Source organism: Sinocyclocheilus rhinocerous, unplaced genomic scaffold, assembly GCF_001515625.1.
Source record: "Sinocyclocheilus rhinocerous isolate Xijiao unplaced genomic scaffold, SAMN03320098_v1.1 scaffold2441, whole genome shotgun sequence".
NCBI lineage: Eukaryota > Metazoa > Chordata > Actinopteri > Cypriniformes > Cyprinidae > Sinocyclocheilus > Sinocyclocheilus rhinocerous.
The window spans coordinates 50,740-58,432 of record NW_015661491.1 but is presented as its reverse complement, the minus strand read 5'-3'; the positions used below and the strand labels follow the sequence as shown (position 1 = coordinate 58,432).

General features: G+C 37.5%; 1 pseudogene; it reads right to left on the bottom strand.

Annotated features, from left to right (window-relative positions):
* Positions 1–6,547, bottom strand: part of LOC107726353 (NACHT, LRR and PYD domains-containing protein 3-like) — a 79,210-nt pseudogene extending 72,663 nt beyond the window's left edge.
* Positions 6,548–7,693: the final 1,146 nt, after the last annotated feature.

Here is a 7,693-nt window from a genome sequence, read left to right as displayed (position 1 = left end):
GGGAGAGGCAAGCTCAAATACAACCCTCTAAGGTGAGGGGAGCACTGCCTGAGACTTTTTCACACCACTGTATATTTAGAAATGGATCGTACTCACACACCATGGTTCCCGCGTCGGAGCCCCGTCCGAAGAAGCCTCTGGTCCGGACCATCAGTAAGGTGGTCACTATGAAGCCATAGAACCAACCAAACATCATAGATCCAGCATAGGAGTCTGTAATGCGGGAAACTCCCACCTAACCTCGGTCAGGTGGAGATGGTGGTTACAGGGGAATTAGGAAGGGAAAGATAAGGGCAGATGTAAGACGCCCGAAGGAAATGAGTAGATACTGAGGTATCACTCTGATCCGGACAAAGCACTGACGTCCTGTCTGGATCACATCCCTTACATATTTTACCTACCTTCCTTTGACCCACGATTATTCCTACCCCTACCCGCAGGCAGGGGAGGAGCGCGAGCCGCGAAACTAGCCTTTCCCATAGCGACCCCTAGAGGACGCAGTTCGAAGTTCCCATAAAAGGGAACCGTGGATTTTCACTGGTATTGGTACAGAATATAGAAATGTTGGTACCGTGACAACACTATAAGGTATACTGGCGTGGTCATTGCTGTTCTAATATTAATAATGCTCCCAACCATTATCTGTCCACCATTATGAACAATGTCACTGCATGGCAGTATTTAGGTCATTGCCACTGATATTCTTACTTTAACTGTGATTTATAAAATAAAAATGGTAAAAAACAAAACAAAAAAAACACACAGTTTGGAATATGACTGATAAGACTGCACCTTGTTTTTCAGTGTGTTTGTCTGCCGTCTCTGTCCCTGAGTTGTCTTGTGGCTCTGTGAGGAGAGAGAAAAAGGACAGAAGTAAAAAATGTGAGACAAGATATACAGATACGTGAAAGAAAATACTGTAGTATTTTGCTTATGAGCAATTTGACCATAAATTCCTCTGGTGCGAAAGCCTCTATAAAGAACATGCATGTGAAGAAGTTAACAATATGGTTTCCATGGTATCCAAGGTTATTTTCGTAAATGAAAACTAAAACTAAGACGAAAACAACTGCTCAAAAACATTTTCGTAAACTGAAATAAAATAAAAATATTAAAATAAATGAAAAACTAAAATGAAACAACACTAACAACAGTTGCTGAAAAACGAAAATAATGCTGAAATAAAATAATTATCAAAAAGAAAATCATTTTCGTAATAATTACGTTCTCACCCTGTGGCGGAAAAATATACGGGCTGTGTGTCGGTTTAGGGAAATACCTGTAATGGTGCATCATGGACGTGAGGTTATCTGACGGAGAGACACAAAGCAGAGCGTAACTACTTTGTTTGGTCTTCCAAAAGAGGACACAACTAGAAATCAGTTGTTAAGTTGTATTTATAACACTGTTCCAGAACAGTTCAACCCAAATATTCAGATGTGTGCAGCACATTTTATGGAGGACTGTTTCCTGATCCTGGAAAGGCTGTGCTCAAAGGCTGTTTCTATAAAGAGGGGCAATTCCAACTTTGCAAAGACAGTACGTTTTTTATATTTAAAGGATTTGCCACTGATGATTCAAACGTGAGTTTTAAGCAGTGTAGAGTAGCGCTTGTTTGTCATTTCTCCGATCACAAATGCAGACATGGTTTTATGTTTATGCAGCACGATACGCAACGCAGCGAGTAAAAAGACAGTATAAGTCATTATAATCAGTAATTATGTCCCCACTGGATGCAACAAATGCCTCGTTTGTAATGGGTTTTAATGTTTTTGTCTCGTCGTGCCGGGACAGGGCATCACAGTATGGTAAGGGGCGTAACATTTCAGTCACACGCTTGAGGAATTCGGCCAATCACAACGCACTGGATAGCTGGCCAATCACAGCACACCTCACTTTTCAGACCGATGAGCTTTGTAAAAATCAACGCGTTTCAAAAAGGCGGGGCATAGAGGAGAAACAATAATGTACAGTATGTGGAAAATAACAGTTTTTTGAACCTTAAACTGCATAAACACATTTCATTACACCAAATAATGTTCTTTTTAGCAACACACAGCATCACAGTATGGTGAGGGGCGTAACATTTCCGTCACACGCTTGAGGAATTCGGCCAATCACAAAGCACTGGATAGCTGGCCAATCACAGCACACCTCGCTTTTCAGACCGATGAGCTTTGTACAAATTGACGCGTTTCAGAAAGGTGGGGCATAAAAGAGCAACAATAAAGTAAATTATGTGGAAAATAATGTGTTTTTTTTTTTTTACCTTAAACCGCATAAACACATTGCATTACACCAAATACACAAAATAATGTTATTTTTAGCAGTATCATATGACCAATTTAAGCACAGGTCCCGCTTGGTAAACGTGCACCAGCAGTAGGCTTCTTAACAGAACACCTGACCCGTTATCTGACTCTCACAGTTCATCGGTCCTAAGACTTATTCTGAATTTGGTCTTTATCATCTTAGTCCATTATTATGCCACATTAAGAGTTTTGCTGTATGGGAGGACAAGTGAAAGTTTGCGCGTTGTGTTCATGGCCATCTGCTTGCCTTGTAGTACATTAAATTAATAAACTATATATCAAATTTGATCTTTTAATATCTTAATACATGAATCCATATTAAGTGTTTATGTTTTTCTACAGGAGGAAAACGCTTAACGAGAGACTTTGTGCATTGAGTTCATATTCTGCTGTTCTGTGGCCACGGATTTGCGGGTCTTGTCTTTTTCAATTACAGAAGACTTGCAGGACCCTGTACGTTATGGTACTAAATTAGTTTTAATCGTTTAAGCACCACAGCGTCTTGTCTCCATTGGCAACACGCACGATTTGTGTCGATTGCAAGTGACGTCGCAGGTAGCGGAGAGTGCAAGTGAGGATTGCAAGTGACATTGTAATTTAGTTTATTTTTTATTGTCTTCACTGCCTGGCTACTGTTGCAAAATGTAGAGAGATCCGATTAAAAATAAATAAATAAAATAAAATAAAAAAGACTGCAAGTGACATTACTTGCAGAAGCACAGGTGTCTGAGAGCGCAAGTCTGAGGGCAAGTGCAAGTCTGCAGCCAGACCCTTCTCAGTGAATCTGCTAAATCGGTTCTGTTAAATCATACTGAACAATTCACAGTGAATCGACTGTTGTAGGGAAGCTTTGGGACAAACTATTTCATTATAATTGGATCTTTATTGAACTGCTCTGTTGCTTAGTTATGTGCGTTCCATCACAGTTTCAACGGTCCCGTCAATCATCTCGTCACAGTTAACATCCTCCACATTTATTTTTAATTTCCTAACACATTGTACAGAAATGAAGAGGCATGTTGGTCTGACACTAGTGGGTTTTTCATGTCGAGAACTTCACAATATTGTTGCAGATGAAATATAATGTGGAAATGTAATTATTGACTATTAATCACACAAACCCCTTTATCTAAACCTCGGTCTTGCATATATGCCATGTTTGTAGTTTTTTTAAAACACTTTATTCATGTTTGTAGTTCTAAACAAATAGAACTGGGACTCAGCGTGAGAGTTCAAAAGAAAAACAAAAAGAAAAAAAACAAAAACAGGAAAATCATTAGTAAATCCTTGGGGGGCTGTGGCGGTGCTATGAAATTACAGTGTAATAGGGCTGGGTAAAAAATATCGATATCTCGTTTAGGGATGTAACAATTACCGGTTTGACGATAAATTATGATAAAATTCCCCACGATTAGTATTACCGTTTTTTAAATTATCATTAAAACCGTATTAGATTATCGCAATTTGAACAACTCGCGATAAATAAATACTGTCTAGCATAAAGCACACTTTTCAGTAACAGTCTCATGTGCGCACAGCACGCAGAGTAGTTTCGTTTTGAGTGAAAACAGGGCGGAAAAGCTGGGAGGTTTAAAAAGAGTGCTAAGGGAAATATATGAATGCATTAATTATGATGGTTCTGACTATCTTCAGAAATGATTCGATGGCATTTTGTTTTCATCTTCGCTCCATGTCTGCTGTAAATTTTGACCGGTTGATGAAAAACAAGCTTATGTGGATTCTATACATTTAAACAATTCAGATAAGTTATCTAGAATTATTTACGGAGCAGATAAAATACATATAATCATGTATTAATCAATTATCATTTTGACAACTTTTCTTTATTTAAAGGCTGAAATGTGAGGTTGACCTTTTTATTAAACTTTTTCAAAGCTTTATTTGAACATTTACATTAGATATTTCAACATGCTATTAAACTGTTGTCAGTCAAGTTGTCATTTAAAATCCGAACATCATTGGTAATGTTATTGTTTTAGTGATTATGCAAACAAAAAGTAACTTTATTTGTTGTTTGCTGATTTTTAAATATAAAACTTGGTGAAGTGATTTATGTGTCTGTACTTTTTTAACATCTCCAGCACATTTTAACAACACCATGATAATACTGATAACCGTGATAATTTTGGTCACTATAATCGTGATAAGAAATTTTCATACCGTTACATCACTAATCTCGATATTAATCGATTATCATATTTACGGAACAATATCGATTCTTAATTCCCAAGAATCGATTAGTGTAGCCTGTTTTGAGTTAATGGACGGAAAATTGAAGGGCACTTCCCATCTAATATATCGCAATAAGCATTGTGCTTTGGTACTTTTAATATGAAACAAAGTCTCAGATTTCAAATTCTGTCCATTGTATTCAAACAATAAATGCCGTTTTGGCGCTGTTTAATGTGAAGTGACAGATCACTGTAGCACCTTGATCAACAGACGCAGCAGCACGTAACGCACGTGAACTGATCATCTCCTCCACATTAATACCAGTTTCAGCACAAAATAAACATGACTAAACATCCGAAGGCAAGTTAAAAGAAAGAGTACAACTTTACCATCCATATCCTGTCTCATGTAATCGCTCAATCAGTGTTTCCTCCGCGCAAAGACGTCAATATAACAGCTTGTAAACAATGTCACATAACGTCACATTTACCTCAGAAAAACATATTTGTGACCATAAACTCATTAATCTGTAACACCTCGTTTCTTTAAAGCTGTTACTCTGAGGGGTTCAACAGATTTTTAACATGTACTGATTAAAATACTCTTCACAACACAAATTATCTTTGAATCCTAATTTATTCTTCCCACAAGTGTATATATACAGGTGCAAAACCCAACGAATAAACCATAATCAATTTAAATGCACTTTGTCTTTTAACTGAGTCAATGATTTGAAATAAACTTATCGTTCCATGTACAGTTGAAGTACGAGAATTGATGAGTGATGAGATGACGTTTTAATCCACAAAAGTTATTTGAGTGTGATGCAATGTTAGTAGTCCTGGTACTACATGTGACCCAAATACATCACACTATGAAATCAACAAAAAAAGTGGAGCGAAACTACAATAATAAAACCAAGTAACGTTTTGTCCGTTACAAATCATATAGAAAAATAAACTGTAGAGAGGGCCATTTTACTAAATATATGCACCGTATAACATATTCATTATAAATGTTACTGTTCTTCAATGTTTAATTTATGTTTATGTTTATATTTAAAAAAACGAATTGAAGTAGAAATATTATTATGTAATTGTAACTTTATTATTTTTAAAACTTCACTAAGTGTAATTTGAACAAATCAGTCCATTTTACCTTCAATATTATAGTAATGTAGTACCAACTGACTCATGTACAGTGGGTACGGAAAGTATTCAGACCCCCTTAAATATTTCACTCTTTGTTATATTGCAGCCATTTGCTAAAATCATTTAAGTTAATTTTTTTTCCTCATTAATGTACACACAGCACCCCATAAAGACTCGTGGCTGTATTAGATCAAAAGGGTGCTTCTACTAAATACTGAGCAACGGGTCTGAATACTTAGGACCATGTGATATTTCCGTTTTTCTTTTTTAATAAATCTGCAAAGATGTCAACAATTCTGTGTTTTTCTGTCAATATGGGGTGCTGTGTGTACATTAATGAGGAAAAAAAATTAACTTAAATGATTTTAGCAAATGGCTGCAATATAACAAAGAGTGAAAATTTTAAGGGGGTCTGAATACTTTCCGTACCCACTGTATATTTTACAGCATTAGTACAAAATTATACAAAATAATCAATATTGAATCGAAACGAATCGGTAATCGAATCGAAAGCTTGTAAATGAGAATTGAATCGAATCGTGAAATTTGTGTCAAAATCCAGCCCTACAGTCCAAACAGTCACACTGCTAAACAGTTACATGTTACAGTCACAGTAAGTTAAACATCACCTTGCTTGTGTTTCTTCTCTAACTCTTTAGCCAGATGATTCTGCTTGATCTTCCTCAGGATGCCGACCGTGATCTTCACTGCTTCTTCTTCTGGTGTAAAATACGCCACCAGCTTATCCACTGTGTCTAAGATATCTGCTTTCTCCATTTCAGATGCTTTTATACACTCATGATCGTTCACTAAGTGCCACTGAAATGTCTTCAGTTCAACTTCTTTTAGTTCCTCCAGCGAGTTCTTGAGCAGATCTTTAACAGACGCCATCATCCTTCACCGATTCATAGCTGCAGGACAAGAAGAAAAAGATCTGAAAGAGAGTTGTGTGTAAATCTGCAAAAATGAAAGGATTAAATCAATGCTATGAGTTTTGTCTGTACTGACGTACACAATGTCTCAATGCCATCTGATCTAGTCTAGAATGTGAATACTTTCCGTACCCACTGTATATATATAATTTTAGAAAACTAATGAAACCAGTTTTTCAAAGTGATGAGAGTAAAACCCTGAGGAGAATCGGTTTGTCCTCAAAAGACCCACACACAGTTTCTTCGCACTGATCTATAATAGAGATAGAGCAGTGTTTATTTATCATCTGAAACTTGCTGCGACTTATATTTCAAAGCGACTCATATAATGTAATAAACATGCAGTGCGCAAAAACATCTGTATTACTGCAGAATGAGAGACGTATAGCCGAGCACATTTCACACAGACTGCTAGTTTCACTTTCACTTTAATGAGCATCGCGCCGCGTAAACATAAAACCATGTCTGCATTTGTGATCGGAGAAATTACAAACAACAAGCCCTACTCTACACTGCTCAAAATATAAAGTCTAGAGTGAGCAGAGACTGGGGGATAAAGTGAGGAACGGTCGGAGGGTTAGAGTGAGCAGAGGCGGCGGGCTTGAGAACGGTGTGGCCAGCGGATTCGACGAAGGAGCGGCAACCACATATGACGAGCCCGGGCTGGACTCCGCTTCGTCCACGGTGAAAGCCGATCCGGCGATCCACAGCGCGAAGTTGATGTATTTCCTCAGTGACCTGCACGGATCAGCTCCAGGCATGACGAAGCGGATATCGTCCTCTTTTGGAAGGTCAAATAATTTTTGACTTATATCGAGTTTGTACGATATATCGATATTTTCTTTATAAACGATTAAATATGAGGCAATCCCGTTTATATCGATATACAGTAGTTTGATACGAGTGCATCTGAAAATATAGCGGAGGACACAGACTGAGCTGCTGTGGAGAAAGTGCATAATACAATTTGATATAAACATGTGACAAGCTTTATATGAAGGGCTTTAAAAAAAAACTCGTAAGATATAGTAGCCTATAGTTTATAGTTTCGCAGTAGTTTAAGCGGCCCGTCATATGCTCTGACAGAAAGGCTGCGTGTGGCGCC